The sequence below is a fragment of the Lissotriton helveticus genome, chromosome 7, assembly GCF_964261635.1.
Source record: "Lissotriton helveticus chromosome 7, aLisHel1.1, whole genome shotgun sequence".
Lineage (NCBI taxonomy): Eukaryota > Metazoa > Chordata > Amphibia > Caudata > Salamandridae > Lissotriton > Lissotriton helveticus.
In genome coordinates this window covers 1,949,549,599-1,949,564,135 of record NC_136068.1, presented here as the reverse complement: position 1 = coordinate 1,949,564,135, position 14,537 = coordinate 1,949,549,599, and the positions used below count along the sequence as shown (strand labels likewise).

The following is a 14,537-nucleotide window of genomic DNA, read 5'->3' as shown; positions in this document are numbered from 1 at the left end:
AGTAAAGTGTGCTTAAAAATGGATGTACCTGGCCCAGCAGTTGGAGACTGGGCATCGGCGCTCCAGAGTGCAGTTGGGGGCATTAAATATCTTGGGGTGTTCTTGTCTGAGATCCCGCTGTCTCCTGGGAACGTAATGTGGTGCCAGTCTGGGAACGGACCCGGGCGGATATCAAAATATGGTCCCGAATGCCACTGACTATTTATGGTAGATCGGCCATATTTAAAATGTTGGCCCTGCCTCGACTGCTTTATCAGTTGCAAGACCATCCTTATTCTATCTCACCTCCCTGGTTTAAACAAGTGGACTCAGTCCTGGGGCAATTCCTTTGGGTGGGTGGATCAGTCCGGGTGGCGCTACGCACATGCTTTCGGTCAACGTACTGTGGGGGTTTGGCGACTTCTGATGTCCTCTCCTATTACCAATCTTTGCATCTTTTAGTATTAAATGAATGGTGGTACGGGGACAGGGGAGACCCGGCCTATGCACTGGAGCGGTTCCTGATGGAGCCCCACACACTCCACACGTTGCTCTACGCGACAAGTAGGCGCAAGGCATTACCGTCGGTGATGCAAGTGGTCTTTGATGTTTGGAGGAAAGCTCTGCGGCGGATGGGGTGGTAGCAGACCCTGACTGAAGAAACTCCTCTTTGGCGCAATGGCCGTTTACCCGGCCTGGCAGCCCTTCGGGGCTTCGCGGGATGGGACGATATTGGAATTTCTAAATTGGGAGATGTCATGGAGGGGACGTCGCTCAAGTCGTTCCAGGACCGGAGCACAGAATACAATATGACCCGCACTCAGTTCTTCCGCTACTTACAATTCCGTCATGCTCTGGCTCCATACCTGGAGGGGTTGACCTCTCTTCCTGAATTCAGTCCACTGGAGCCCCGGGTTTTCATGGGAGACATTGAGACCAAAAAAATATCACGCATATACCAATCCCTGATCATACACTGTTCCTCTAATTTGCAGAAACTAAAGGAGACCTGGGAGGCTGACATTGGGACACTGGAGGAGGAGGACTGTAATGAGGCTCTGGCAGGTCCCTGGGGCGCAGCCATATCTGTCCGCCTTAGACTAATCCAATTCAAATACCTACACAGGGTATATTTCACTCGGCGGAGGCTGTGGCGGGCGGGCCTCATCGCGTCCCCAGACTGCACTAGGTGTGGATGTGAGGAGGGTACTTTCTTCCATACGGTGTGGAGTTGTGGTCACTTAGACAGGTTCTGGAATGGGGTTTGGAATGGCCTGGATGAGGCGCTGGGCTGGGTGCTCCCACGTACACCACGCCTTGGACTGTTGCATGTGCTAGATGGAGTGGGGGGCAACCTCTGCAAGAGACATTTACTGTTACTGGGACTCACAGTAGCCAAATGAGATATTGCGAGGGCGTGGAAGGACCCGAAGGCCCCGTCACTTGTAGCGTGGAAGAGGGGACTAGATTTTTGTATGGGGATGGAGAAGTCCATATTTCTTGCCCGAGGCTGCCCTTGTAAACATTATAAAATTTGGAAGCGACGGGCCGACTTCAGGGGCATATGGCTAGAGCCTCCGCCGGAACAAGACCCGATATTGGATGTTTGAGCGTGCTGTGCCGATGGCTGGGTGTACACGGATTGCCGGAATTGTTAGAAACCGTGGGGGGGGGGGGATCCGGGCGGGATGGGAGTTTGGGGGTAGTTGGGGGGGGGGGGGGAGGGATGGAGGGTCGTTACTTGCAATGATTTCATTGTTCCAAATGTAAAAGACATGATGGATTGCGTTGTTTCACGTATTTAGCTATGTCTGGTAGATACCTCTGGGGTACAGAGCTATGCGATTTCTATATGATCTATCAATAAACTCTGTTTTTAAAAAAAACAAAACTGAATGTACGGAAATTAACTACAATATAGGCTACCCCTAAGGTTTTCCGTAATGGCCCGCCCAAGACACTCTTCTATTGAACAAAATATCATCAAAATCATAAACATTAAAGTTACAATTTTGTGATAACCGGTGAATAACTGTGTCTCAACTGTTCACTACTTTCATCCTGCAGAACAAGGACATTTTCCAAAATTAAAATTTAGAGGCATGTGTCCGGTGGGAGGATTATACCAATCAGCTTATTAGGAGGGGGGACCAGGTCCATCACCTTAGCAGACTCGTGATGTACACACCCCCTGGCGCCCTCCTTTCAGTACGAGTCATGTGTAAGGGAGGGTGAAGAGGCACCATATTAATAGGGGGAGGGGGGGTCCCCTGGTAATACCAGACTGGGACTTCTTTTGGGTGGGAGACAAATGTACAGCTTGCGGCAGCAAAGAGAGGGTTCAGTTGAATGGGTGTCACCATTCCAATGTCCGATGGCCGCCGCCTGCGCTCACTAAGGACCACAGTTCCTCCGCCCCAACATTGCCTTTCAAACCACCCTCCAGATTCACAGCTTCAGTCCTGCCAGTCTGAGAGAGAGTGGAAGGAAATGTTCCTCAAGTGATAAACAAAACCTTAAGTAGAGATCGTTAAGCAAGGTATCCTGGGAGGCTGCGAAACTAACTTTGCTCCCCGCGTGTGACTTCAACCTGTTTTTGGGGCTTGACAGCCATTTTCTTTCCATTTGGCCATAGGCTCAATTAAGGGGGTGGAGGGAGGCTAGACAAACCATTCACACCCCGCCCAGTGGCGGACTGTTCTGTTTAGCAGCAGCTTTCGCAATCCGTGGGAGTGCTGGGGTTAGGGCACATCCGGATCACCACAGGATTCTAGACCCTGAAGCCGGTCCACGGGCGTCCATCGCTGCGGATTGGCAAAGCTGGGTCTATGCAGACATTACATGGAATTAAAACTTTGCAAAATACAAAGAGTAATTGGTCATCTAGGTCGTAGAACCTGCTAACAGTCTGGAATCAAACTCCACTGTCCCAAATATAAGCCCCTTCATACCCAGGGGTTACCATGTGGCGCTGGACACAGAGCCACTCCTTGGCGGAAACTGCTGTCTCTTTCACAGGTTTGCAGAAAATTCAGTATTTTGACTGCACTACTTGTAGAGCCAATTGCAGCTTTGTCTGGATACGAACTCTCATAAAACCCAGGCCCTGGTCCTATGTTGGATTTAGATGAGACTTTTTGTGGTTGATTGGAGGTCAGTGCTTTGGTGGACTGGCTGACCACTCTGACGCTCCGTAGCTGGTTTCCCATGATGTCCAATGAACTAACCAGTCGCCCTGCCAGGGATCTGCCAGAATCCCCCTGCGGTGCAGAGGAGCAGTAGCTGCTGTGATTGCCTTTTTAAAAACTCTTGGAGAGGATGTTAGGTCAAAGGGCAAAACGTGAAGTTGCCATGGTTGACCCTCTACAAAGAACCTCTGGAATGTTTGATATGGTCTCAATATGAGTACATGAAAGTAAACATCTTGAGGTTCAACGTTTGCATCCACCCTCCCAGAGCCACTACCGGAATCACGGTAACAATCTCTTGCCTGGAGGAGCCCAGGCGCCCCTTGGCTCAAACCAGAACCAACTCAATAGGGAATGTAAACAAAGGAGCTTAAGAGACCCTTGGAGCATTGTACTCTCATTGACCCCCAACAGTTCCCTAGCACCCCGCCCTACCTGCCAGTGGGACAAATGAGAGGGCCTGGAACCGGCCCCTTGTACTCCAACAACCCCGTGGCAAACCATACGTTTCACAGGTGTAAGAAGATGGATCTTTCAAAACCTGGGACTGGTTTTCGGTGGTGTCTGTCTGTGGAGGCAGACAAAAGAAGCAAGAAACAAGGCCCAGGTATCAGGAGGTTAGTGAAGGAATGAGGAGGGTAGGGTTTACTTTGATTGGCTTAGGCCGGATCGCGTGGTGCCGGGGTGAGAGGTGGGTCTCTTTATGTAGTAAGTAGTGAGTTGAGGGAGTAATTCAGGTTTAAGTCAGGAATAAGAAATTGAAGTTGAAAAGGTTGAGGAGAGCTCTGGTTTGTTACAATCTAAACAAAGGTCAAAGTGACCTTAGGTATGACTGACAGAGACAGAAACATCTTTTCCGCACTCCTGGGTTATAATCTCAGATGTGCAGGCTTGAGTCATGGCCTGCTGAAGTCTTGAATGAGAAAAGATGTCTATTTTTTATTTTTATTTTATAGAGTTTTATATAGCTCGAACTTGACCTTAAGGTATTCGGTATCAGAGCGCTTTACATAGCACCAGTTGTGTTACACTAGGACACATTCATTTTTGTTAGGCACGGGGAGATTAAGTGATTTGCCCAGAATCACAGGATATTCAGCATCATTGCCGAGACTCGAACCCGGTTCCCCAGATTCAAGGTCAACCGCCATAGCTGTTGGGCCAACTCCTCTCCCCATGTCTGTTCTTCAGTCCTTATTTACAAACTGTAGTGTCAGACAGGATACGTGTCATGTTTAGGCAGAAATGTCCAGAACAAAGCAGGCAGAAGCACGCGTGCTGTTCCAGCGAAAGTGCAACCACGCATCTGCCTTAACCACGCAGATGAGCTTGGGAAGAAGAGTAAGCATGTGGGGCTGGGGCCGGGTTTGGGGAGGGGGTGGTAGTTTCTAGGGTGAGGTCTCTTTTAGAGCTCAGGACGGGGGGTTGTGGTTCTTTTGGGAAGACGGAAAGGGTTTTAGGGCTCAGTGTGGGGTTAGTTTTACGGGCTTGTGATAGGTTTGGGGGGGAGTTTTTAGGAGTCGGTGGTTTTAGGGCTCAGGGTAGTTTTTTTAATTGGGGGCAGGGTTTTGGGCCTCAGGGCAGTGGAAGGGCTTGAGGTTGTTTTATGGACAGTGCAGGGGTAAGTTTTAGGGCTGAGGGCAGGGGGGCTAGTGTCGGTTGTCGTTTATAGTGCCTCAGGGCAGTGGAAGGGAAAGAAGTAGATTTAAGGGCAGGTCAAGTTTTAGGCCTCAGGGCGGGTGGCGAGGTAGGGAGATAGAATTTTAGGGCTTAGGGTGGGAAGGAAGAGTCGGGTAATGGTGATCTTAACCACGCATACCCCTCACCAATCATGCCTTTACAACGAAAGTGTGTGGTAAAGGCATGCATGGTAAAGGAATGCTTGGTTAAGAGGCATTCATGGTGAGGGCTGCGTTGTAGAGGCATGCGCGGTTAGAGGTACGCGCGGTTTAGTTTAGACATGCTTGCCTCTGTCATACACCCCATGTGTAAGACTTGTACGTATATTAGAAATCATGTCCAAAGTGTTTCCCAGAACCTGCACTGTATTGCTGCCTTTAGACATTGTCCTCTGCTGTCTCAGGAGAGATGCGATGCTGTTGTTTTCTTAGACACAAAGGCCCTCATTTGAGTTTGGCAGAGAGAATAATCTCTTGCAATTGCAATGGAGTACCCTGTCCGCCAAACCACAGGTCTTCCCGCATGATTCACTGGCGGCTGTGCCTTCTGTATCTTGGAGACAGGGCCTATCCAGCTCCAAGGCCGACACGGTGATGCAACGGAGTACAGGCCTTCGGAGTACTGGCTGTTCTGCTGCACATCCGTGTGAAATGGCCAGTTTTCACTGTCCGTCACCACTTGGTAAACCTACCAGTAAGGGACTGCGAAAACATTTAAATGACCCCACACCAGGAGAGAAAACTCTTATAGGATGGGGGTCATTAGTTTTTGATTTTTATAAAACCAAACTCTTGCTTTGGGAGGTTGTTTTTGAAAAACCATAAAACTAATTTCAGAGTTTGTGGAATCTTGCCAATGACTAGATATGTCTGCTGAGCCAGCAGAGGACTCTTAATGTGACGCAAGGAGTATAGCCCGTCCGACAAACGCTAAATGAGACCCAGAGTCTGTAACCGTCTATTCCTTCCAATTTCTAGTATTCAGGCGCAGATTTTTAACGTGTGTTCATGCCTTGTGTCTCTACCAAAGAGGCGCAATCTGCCATCTTTGTAACAGTGCAGAAAATGGCATCCATGTGATTTTATTTGTATGCATGATTGCACTTATTTAAAGTTTATAATCTTAATTTAATTATTCCAGGTAAAAGAAACATGAAGAGAAAGAGAAATGAAGCTAATTCTTTGCGGAGTAATGATAAATTACCACAGTGTAAACCTACAGCACACAAGTTCAGAGAAAACTCAGAGCATGGCCTGCATGAGAGGAATACTTCTCTACCCCCAGATTGAGTCAGGAAGTGAGCGGGAACTGAAAGCCCAGGAAACCGCGGAATGGCAAAACGGCTCTCACCCACTAACCTTTTCCAGTGTACACCAGGTGACAACCTATGTACAGAGATCAGTGAGTGACAACAATTGTGAGAGTACACCACCAAATGACAGCAGTATTCCGTATGAATCGACGTCACTGCAAAGCAGCAGAACATATGCATTTCCTGAAAGTGAACAAACGAGCCTGAGGAAGAGCTCACTCGACATCAGCGAGAGCATAAAGCCAAAGAAAGATACACCTGTTCTCTGTGTGGGAAAAGCTTTTCTGCGATGCCAAACCTGGTAAGACATGAACGAATACATACCGGGGAGAGACCGTTTCATTGTACTGTATGTGGAAAGAGCTTTAATCGCAAGGAAGTTCTCCTAAGACACCAGACAATGCACACAGGTGAAAACCATTTCAGTGTCATTTTTGCGGCAAAGGCTTCAATCGGAGGGACCATTACCTTGGACATCTAAAGATGCATAAAAATATGCAACAGATTTGGCAAACTGATCCTTATCGAACCTGTGCAAGAAGAAAAATATTTCAGTACCAGTTAGACTATGAGCTGGTTAGCTCAACAAAAATCCCTAAACACAGTGCAGTTAATATCACATGGATAATCGGAATACCAAACTCTAAAAAGGTGTTAGCTGCAAAATATGACAAAAACATAACGCGCGTTACTGGGACCAAATAAGTTGTGTCACCCAGAGATGAGCAGGCCTGTCACAGATACAGAGGACTATAAAATATAAGAGCCAATCAAAACACAGGGCAAATTATGAAAGTGGCGATGATTTCAGATGAAACTAGGCATATGGAGATACCGTTCTAGGCCACCCAGACATGCTTGTATCTTCCAATACTGAGAGTCTGGACGGGGGCAGCTTTATTCCTGTATAACGGGCACCAGATAAATCTCAGGTAATATCGTAGTCCATAAATGGGTAATGCCCAGATTGGACCGGACAATAGGGCAACCAGGCAGTGCCCCAAGGGCTGGTCTTACAGGTCAGTTTATGGGCGTGCTTTCTGGATGTTTGTAGGCTGATTTTATAGTCTGCTGGGATGGTTTTTACTCTCGATTTCCCTGATACTAAAACAAACCTTCTCTGCAGCCATCTCAAATCTATGCTGTTTTCCATATTATGCAAAACAAGTTGTACAGCGTGCCTTTACACATTTAAAGCTGCCCCAATTAGCAGACATGTGCAATGTTTTTAGCTTTCTATTTCACCAATTGGGTCACTTTTACTATGGTGCCTGCTCTGTTTTGTGTCCCAGTCCAACCTTGGTAATACTGCCTATGAATCTCAGTTATACTGATTGTGTCAAAATGGGGAGCTTAAGGCAGTCGCTTGCCAGAGTTGTTTTGCAAACAAATGTTCTGGGAGAACTTGCCTCTTTACTGCTTTTCAGCACTGTCCTAATATATTTGGATAATGCTGGAAGAAAAGAGTCACAAGTGTAACAAGTGTGAACAGATGTCAGCAAAGAATGCACGTCAGAGATGGCAGCTCTGGGTTTACATAAAGATGCTAATGCATTTATCGTTACAGTTGAGATGCACAGAATTACCCGTAGAAGGCTCCATCAACCATGGGCTGTAAAATATACATGACACAGGAGCACCAGGCCCCGAGAATGACATCATACATATGTAGGTCTGTGTTTCTGTCAGTTGCAACCTCCTCCACTAGGCTGAAGGCTTTCCTTGCAGTAATCGAGAAGGAGCAGGGGATGCACATGTGAGGTTCACATATCACAGCCCAGAAGATACTCATGGAAGTTGCAAGAACAAATGCGCCAGTAATGATGGAGAGCACACGGCTACTTGGGGGATCACAGCGGTATTGGTAAATATTGACAACTCTTTTCTTTGGGGTGAGGGAGCAACCAATCAGATAACAAATCAAGCAGGTAAGTATACCTAGCCCCAAGCTGTGGAACTTCTTACCCCTAACCTTTAGGGGAACGACAACTTAATAATTTTCATGAAACAACTCAACGCACATCTGTGTGCTTAAGAATACGATACACTAGAGCCTGGAAAATCCACCAGCACAGGAAGCCCGTTGAGTAGCCATAAGCTTAAGAAACACGTTGAGTTGAATTAGGTAAATATTTTATTGTATACTTAATTAAAATCATTACAATGTGTTCTCTTATTTGGCATAAAACATCTTTAGCAAGTAGTGAAAGAAATAAAAAAAAACATAAGAGACATACTAGGATATACATCAGAGGCAGCCAATCTTAAACGGGATTAATGGGTTGAGTTGGAATTTTGTTGCAGACGATTGTCATAAACTTAAAAAGTCTGCCCAACGATTGAGGGTCTGAGCCCGACAAGCGACATAAACAAATCACGGTAACTTGAACTCAAGTCTGAGGCTGAATTAGAAAATCATGAGTGTAAAATCCCCGACCGATAATAACATTGAAATACACCTACCTATTTTGTTTCCCATTGCAAACTGTGCGAGCATTGAATTGTCCATCAAACAACCAAGTAACTTTCTGCTTTGATTCCATTAAGATGTACCCTTATGACTAGCTATTCAAAATTAGATTCATTGCGCATATTGTCTGTTCACTACTTTCAAGAGAAAGAATCCCATGTTATAGTTCAAATTGTTTGGTTCTCATATATAGCAATTTTAATGTATTTTTAAAGGAACACTGGCTGTATGTCTTGAAAACGTATTTAGAATCTTAAAGGTTGAAGGGCAGCAGGAAACATGGTCCATGTGCGGAAAAGTAATGATGCAATCATATGTAGCAGTTAGTGCTACATTTACTTGTGCTTTTGCAGCATAATTCTTCTCTGTTTTCACATGATGCGCATTATTCTGCTCTTGAGTAATGGCTGGGTTCAGAATACTTCTTTACTGTCTTTTTTTTTGTTGTTGCTGGGAATCCTCTGCTTCCATTTGGAGCTGCATCCGTTCCCTTCTGGCATCAGGTGTGCGTCTCAGAAGCCGCCTGTGCATGGTCGCCATCTGCAGATACCCTTTTCCGCCTCCGAGCCTGAGAGCAAAAGCTTAAGCTCTCCAGATGCCGAAAAAGAAGACGACGGAGTTTGGTGGCTCATCGAGCAAATTTGAGGAAAGACAGCCTACAGAGAAAATCCGTAGAGGAAAGAGCTGAAGAGCTCAACCAAAGAGGACTCAGGAAGTAGGTGTCGGAAAATTAAAACCCTCTTCTAAATGGCCATCACATTAGGGAAGGGGGGGGCCTGGGGGGCTGAGCCATTTTGGAAAATACGCCCTTTAAGTTCTGCCCCAAGTTTCATCATGAATTCGCCTAAAGAGACAACCGTCAGGTGGTCTTTAACTTCTGCTTTCCAAGAGACCACAGCCTAGAGGGCTTCAGAGTTTGTGCCACATTCTTACTGACAACCAGAGAGCAGCAGAGGCTGGCACCAGGAGGGGGGACACCTAAAAAAAAACAGTTGGTGGCAAGCTGAGCTGAAACGATTGGATCCAAAGATACACAAGCCTGACTCTGGGCCAAAAAACCTCATCCACCGGAAGGAAGTCAAACAGAAGGAGCTCCATAGGTCCCAACACAAGGACACAAGTGGAGAACATCCGTTGCATAAACACTCAACGTCAAAAGATGATCTAGACAAGACAAACGAGTTGGGCATCGATGCCCCGCCCCTGAAGAAAAGGCCGCCAACTGCACTCAATTATCATGAAAGCGCACCTAAGGCTAAGAGTAAGATAAGACACCTCAAGGGGGCAATACTCCAGAAGAGGAGGGGTTTTGATGCACCCCTCCTGGTTTTTCCAATTTCTTCCAAGCCATCGGAGAGGAGGAGCCGGGGTGTGTGGTGAAACAGCGGAATGAACTTGAAGCACCTACTATGCTCTGGCAACAAGAATAAGAAAAGGAGATGATCTTCGATGAAGATCTGGAGCCCCCAGTGGCAAGACCTCAACGAAGACTCACTGAAGGAGAGAGTCTGCTCATACCCACTGAGACAATATCTACCGGGTGACATTGCCTGGTTCAACGTGGTGGTCAAGAGGGCTGTTACTGACAATTACGGTTCTAACTTGAGGAAAAGAAGGTGCAAGCTTTCTTTCCGATAGAGACTCTGCTACCCTCACAGAGCAGATGTTCGTTCCTCCCTCTGCTACCAAGCATTGTTGATCGGGGGTGAGAAGCCATTCAAAGAGCCGGTGGGCTGCAAGCCTATGACTCCAGGGGAGGAAAGAAAAAATATATCTATTCATCCAATGACCCCCTATAAATCAGGGGCAGTACATTGGTAGATTTAATCATAGTGACCAATGCAAGAAAAAGAGCTAATATCCCAACATCCATCGGGGCACCACCTGATAAGGAAAGCAAGAGAGTAGAGATTGTAGGGTGAAAAGTGAATAGAGGAGCAGGAACTCGGTGGCGTACTACAACTCCCCGCTGAATTGATAAGCCCACCAAAAAAGGGAGGAAGTGGGCAAACTGATGAAAAACCTCCAAGCAGTTCCAGAGAGGGGCAGCTTCGCTCATAGAAAGAAGAATATCTATCGCCAGTCCCTGCCTAAACTCTGCCCTAGACGCCACAGGTGCAGCAAGCAGACAGTTGGACACATGGACAAACCTGAGGAGACACGCATGGCTGCAGGTGTCGGACTTCAGAAGTGAGCTGCAGGCCAACATCATGAACACGCCCTTTAAAGAACATCTGTTCGGGTTGGCAGTGGGCAACACTGCAACAAATAAAGATAACACGTCGAAGGCCATTGATGGCCCACCTGGCACCAACAGTAGCCTCCATTAGAGGGCTTATGAGGAGAGGCCTGTTCATGACACCAGTGATTAAAGAGGTTGCTAGAGGAAGCAAAAAGAGGACCTCCAGTCTCATCTGCACCGATCTCCATGAAGAACCTCAACCTGATTCTGAGCTAGATAATGATGGATCCCTTTGAATTGCGTCAGAACTCGGGTTCTTATCCATAAAGACCCCTTCTAAATTGTCACCACATCAACACGCAGGGTAAGCGAACTGCAAGCTCAAACTACCCAGGAACCGTACCTGCAAATACACAAGTATAGGGTGGTCGTGAAACTTGTAAATAAGTTGAAGTAGGCAGCAGGACACTTCTTGGTAGTTTCAGGATAGGTGTATTAAGTTACAGCAGAGCAACACACCTCGCCAGCTGACCAGACCATCAACCGACAAGTGTGGAACATTCAAGTACCACATCGAATGTAAACAGGCATTCTGAGAGGCTAGTAGGAAGGGATATAGAGGAAGGTGTAATAACAGCAGGCGGCCATGTTGGGAGGAGAACTAGTTTACTAACACATCCTCCCCCTTTATCTAGAAAAGACAAATGACCGCAGATGGCCATGTTGGGAGGAGCATATGTTTACTACACAAACCAACAGCGTTTCCTACCAAGAGTCATATCACAGTTAAACGTGAATCCGACCGTTTAGTTACCAGGGTTCTTCCAGCACCCATAAATGAAGCAGAAAAAGCCCTTCATACCCTGGATGTGAGTAGGGCAGTCATCTGCTACTTAGAACAGTTCTTTGTATCCTTTGCATACACAGACAAGGGCTCGCCGGTTACAAAGGACAGCATTGCATGATGTATAGTCCACACAATCCACAAGAAGGCGGATGTGCAACAAAAGGCAAGACCTAGAGCACATTCCACAAGAAAAAATGGAGCCATGTTACCTTTTCTGTCAGCAGTACCAACAAACAACATTTGTATGTCAACCGCTTGGTCATCCATTTACAAAGCATTACTGTGTGGACATTCAAGTCCCCAAAGAGTCGCAGGAGGGTGAGAGAGTACGGACGCATTTGTTTGCAAGTACAAGGTCTTTTCAGCCTAACCTCCTGAAGTAAATAAGGATACCGCTACAAAGTCCATGCACAGCATGTAAATCCAGAAAAGATTCACAGTGCAAAACAAAATGGTTACCTACCGAAAGGAATTGTTTTGCAGCTTGATGAAGTGTCCGAGTTCACTTGTCACCCGCCCACCTCTTTGAGTAATGAGGTACAACAAAACAAACGAGAACTACAGAGAGATACTGAGCAAAGACACCAGGAACCCGACAACAACAAAGCAAGTTGCCAAGGAGAAAAAAGAACCTGAACATGGTGACCACGCAAAGCTCACGGAGCGCATGTCTGACATCACCAGGGAACTGACAGAAACAGATGGAAGCAGGTGAAAATCAGCAAACAAAAAAAGAGAGAAAAAAGGACTAGGGGAAGTAATCCGTACCTAGTCACTAGACTGAGGAATAATGCACAGCATGTGAATCCAGAAAATTCTTCAAACTCCAAAATGTATTCTACAGGTAAGTAACCTTTTCGTTTCATAGATGCTTTCTGAGTGAGCAGTTCATTACCAGAGGCCCTTCAGTGTATTTTATTGTAGCAGAATCCCCAATTGATAATTGTACAATATCTTATTATACAGACATTTCTTCCAGAAGTCAGTTAAAACTAGCTACAGGTTTTTTTTAAACCAGGTATGCACATCCCAGCTCTGATAACACCCCTCCCCTCCCCCGTCAGTGTAATTTTGGTACATATGTATCAGGCAGACCTAGTGAGTCCTGCCAGTCTTTTGAAACCTGGGTAGAGCATTTGTTTAGGCTGAGTGATCTGGTAAACACAATGAAACATTTAAGACCGGCTATATGGTTTATTACTGTTTGAAGCAGTGTCACATCTATTAACCCGTTTACCGCTGCGTGAATTTCACCGTGGTGCGGGTGAAATAAAGGGTGGGTGTTTCGGACGCCCACCGTGACGTCGGACGGCCGTGGGCCGTTGAAACCACCGAAATGGTTAATAACACTCTCGACATCCCTACCCCTGCCTGTGTTCGCTCTGCCATCCTGCTCAGTTTCTGTACTTCTCTCTCTCTCTCCACAGCACTCTATTGCTTTATAGCCAGATCGTACCCATCTGAATCCCATACATTGTTTCCCCACACACTTGCATAAAAGCCACTATGCAGTTACACGAAGACTACCCCAGAGTGGCAAATAACATCGGGAACAGAGCCACCCTCGGCAGGGTGCAGAGACGAGTGCTTGTTGGGACACTCATAATTGTGAACAGTATCCTGGTGCACTGCTGCGTCAGTGTGTGATTCAAGGAAGACCGAAGAATTGTGCTGGTGAAATAAACGCAGAGGGTAGAGTAGAGATCAGCCCAGTAAGCGAAACAAGCTTCAGTGAATTGATGCAAGACGAACATTCATCTGTGATATAGTTGCCTGTACATCAGTATTTACACATACAACCAGGCCAAGTAGGTATATAGGAGAACAATGGGGGTGCGTTCTAGGAGAAAATAGATGATAATCAGTATTTTGAAACACATAAGTCAGTCTCTGCCTCAGTATACTTTATAAAATAATATCTTTGTTATCACTTAAATGTATGTGCTATTAGTAATTCATCGTTGGGTGTTCACTGGGTCCATTGATGTTGCATCTGATTTTAATGTTCACATAAAAATCCTTTTTGTTTCTGGTCTAATCCACCTGCAGTGGTAACGTCTTTTATTTTGATGTGCATGAAAAGATGACATTGTTTTGACTGTAACATGTATGAACTGGGTGGAAAACCGGATTTTTAAATGTATTCATAATTCTGCAGCACGGTAAGTGAGTTTAGTGTCAAAGGGACTTCCTGAAAAGGTTTTGCGAGATGAACTGCTTGAGTGACTTTGCTTTGCCAGTTTCTGTGGAATGTGACTAGGTAAGGGGCAGTTCATTTAGGACAGGGTGTTCTTTCGTACACAATATTCTGATGTTGTTCCTAGTAAACCAGAATGAGTAAGTACCAGCGCTCCTCATCTTTGTTTGGAGTGTTGCTACCTCCTTGCGGGGTGGGCATGGAGGGGGTCATCGCTGGCGTCTACCACCAGCGCAGAGGTTGGCTGGCTGCCATCACACATCAAGGTGACTGTGGAGCTCCCAGACTGGCCATGAATCCTGCCTGAAAGCCCCTCCTTCACCAGGAATCCAATTAAGGGGTTGGATCTCACAGAGATAAAGGGAAGGATGAGCCACACTTGGTGCCTGAAGCTTGAATTCAATGACACTGCCGACGGGACAGGCTGTGGAGAGTGCGGCCACTGCTGACGGAAACTTAATCCACAAAAGGAGTCACAGACACATTGATGGAAAACTCACCCTTCTAGAGACTACAGACCAACTCTGCTGATGATCAATCAACGCATCAGAGCACACCCTTTGTTCCAAGCCGATGGGAAAGAGCATGCAAGATGCTGTATAGGTGTTCTCACTTTATAAAATGTCACTCCCTAGGTTACAAGATTGAGATACTATAACCATAACAGGAGACGATGGAGGCA

At 46.4% G+C, this 14,537-nt stretch overlaps 1 pseudogene across 1 annotated transcript in view; it reads left to right on the top strand.

Annotated features, from left to right (window-relative positions):
- Positions 1 to 7,003, top strand: part of LOC144770965 (uncharacterized) — a 191,026-nt pseudogene extending 184,023 nt beyond the window's left edge. The window contains exon 9 of the transcript XR_013599072.1: positions 5,988 to 7,003. The product of XR_013599072.1 is annotated as an uncharacterized LOC144770965 (transcript). The remainder of the gene's footprint in view (positions 1 to 5,987) is intronic.
- The last annotated feature ends 7,534 nt before the right edge of the window (positions 7,004 to 14,537 follow it).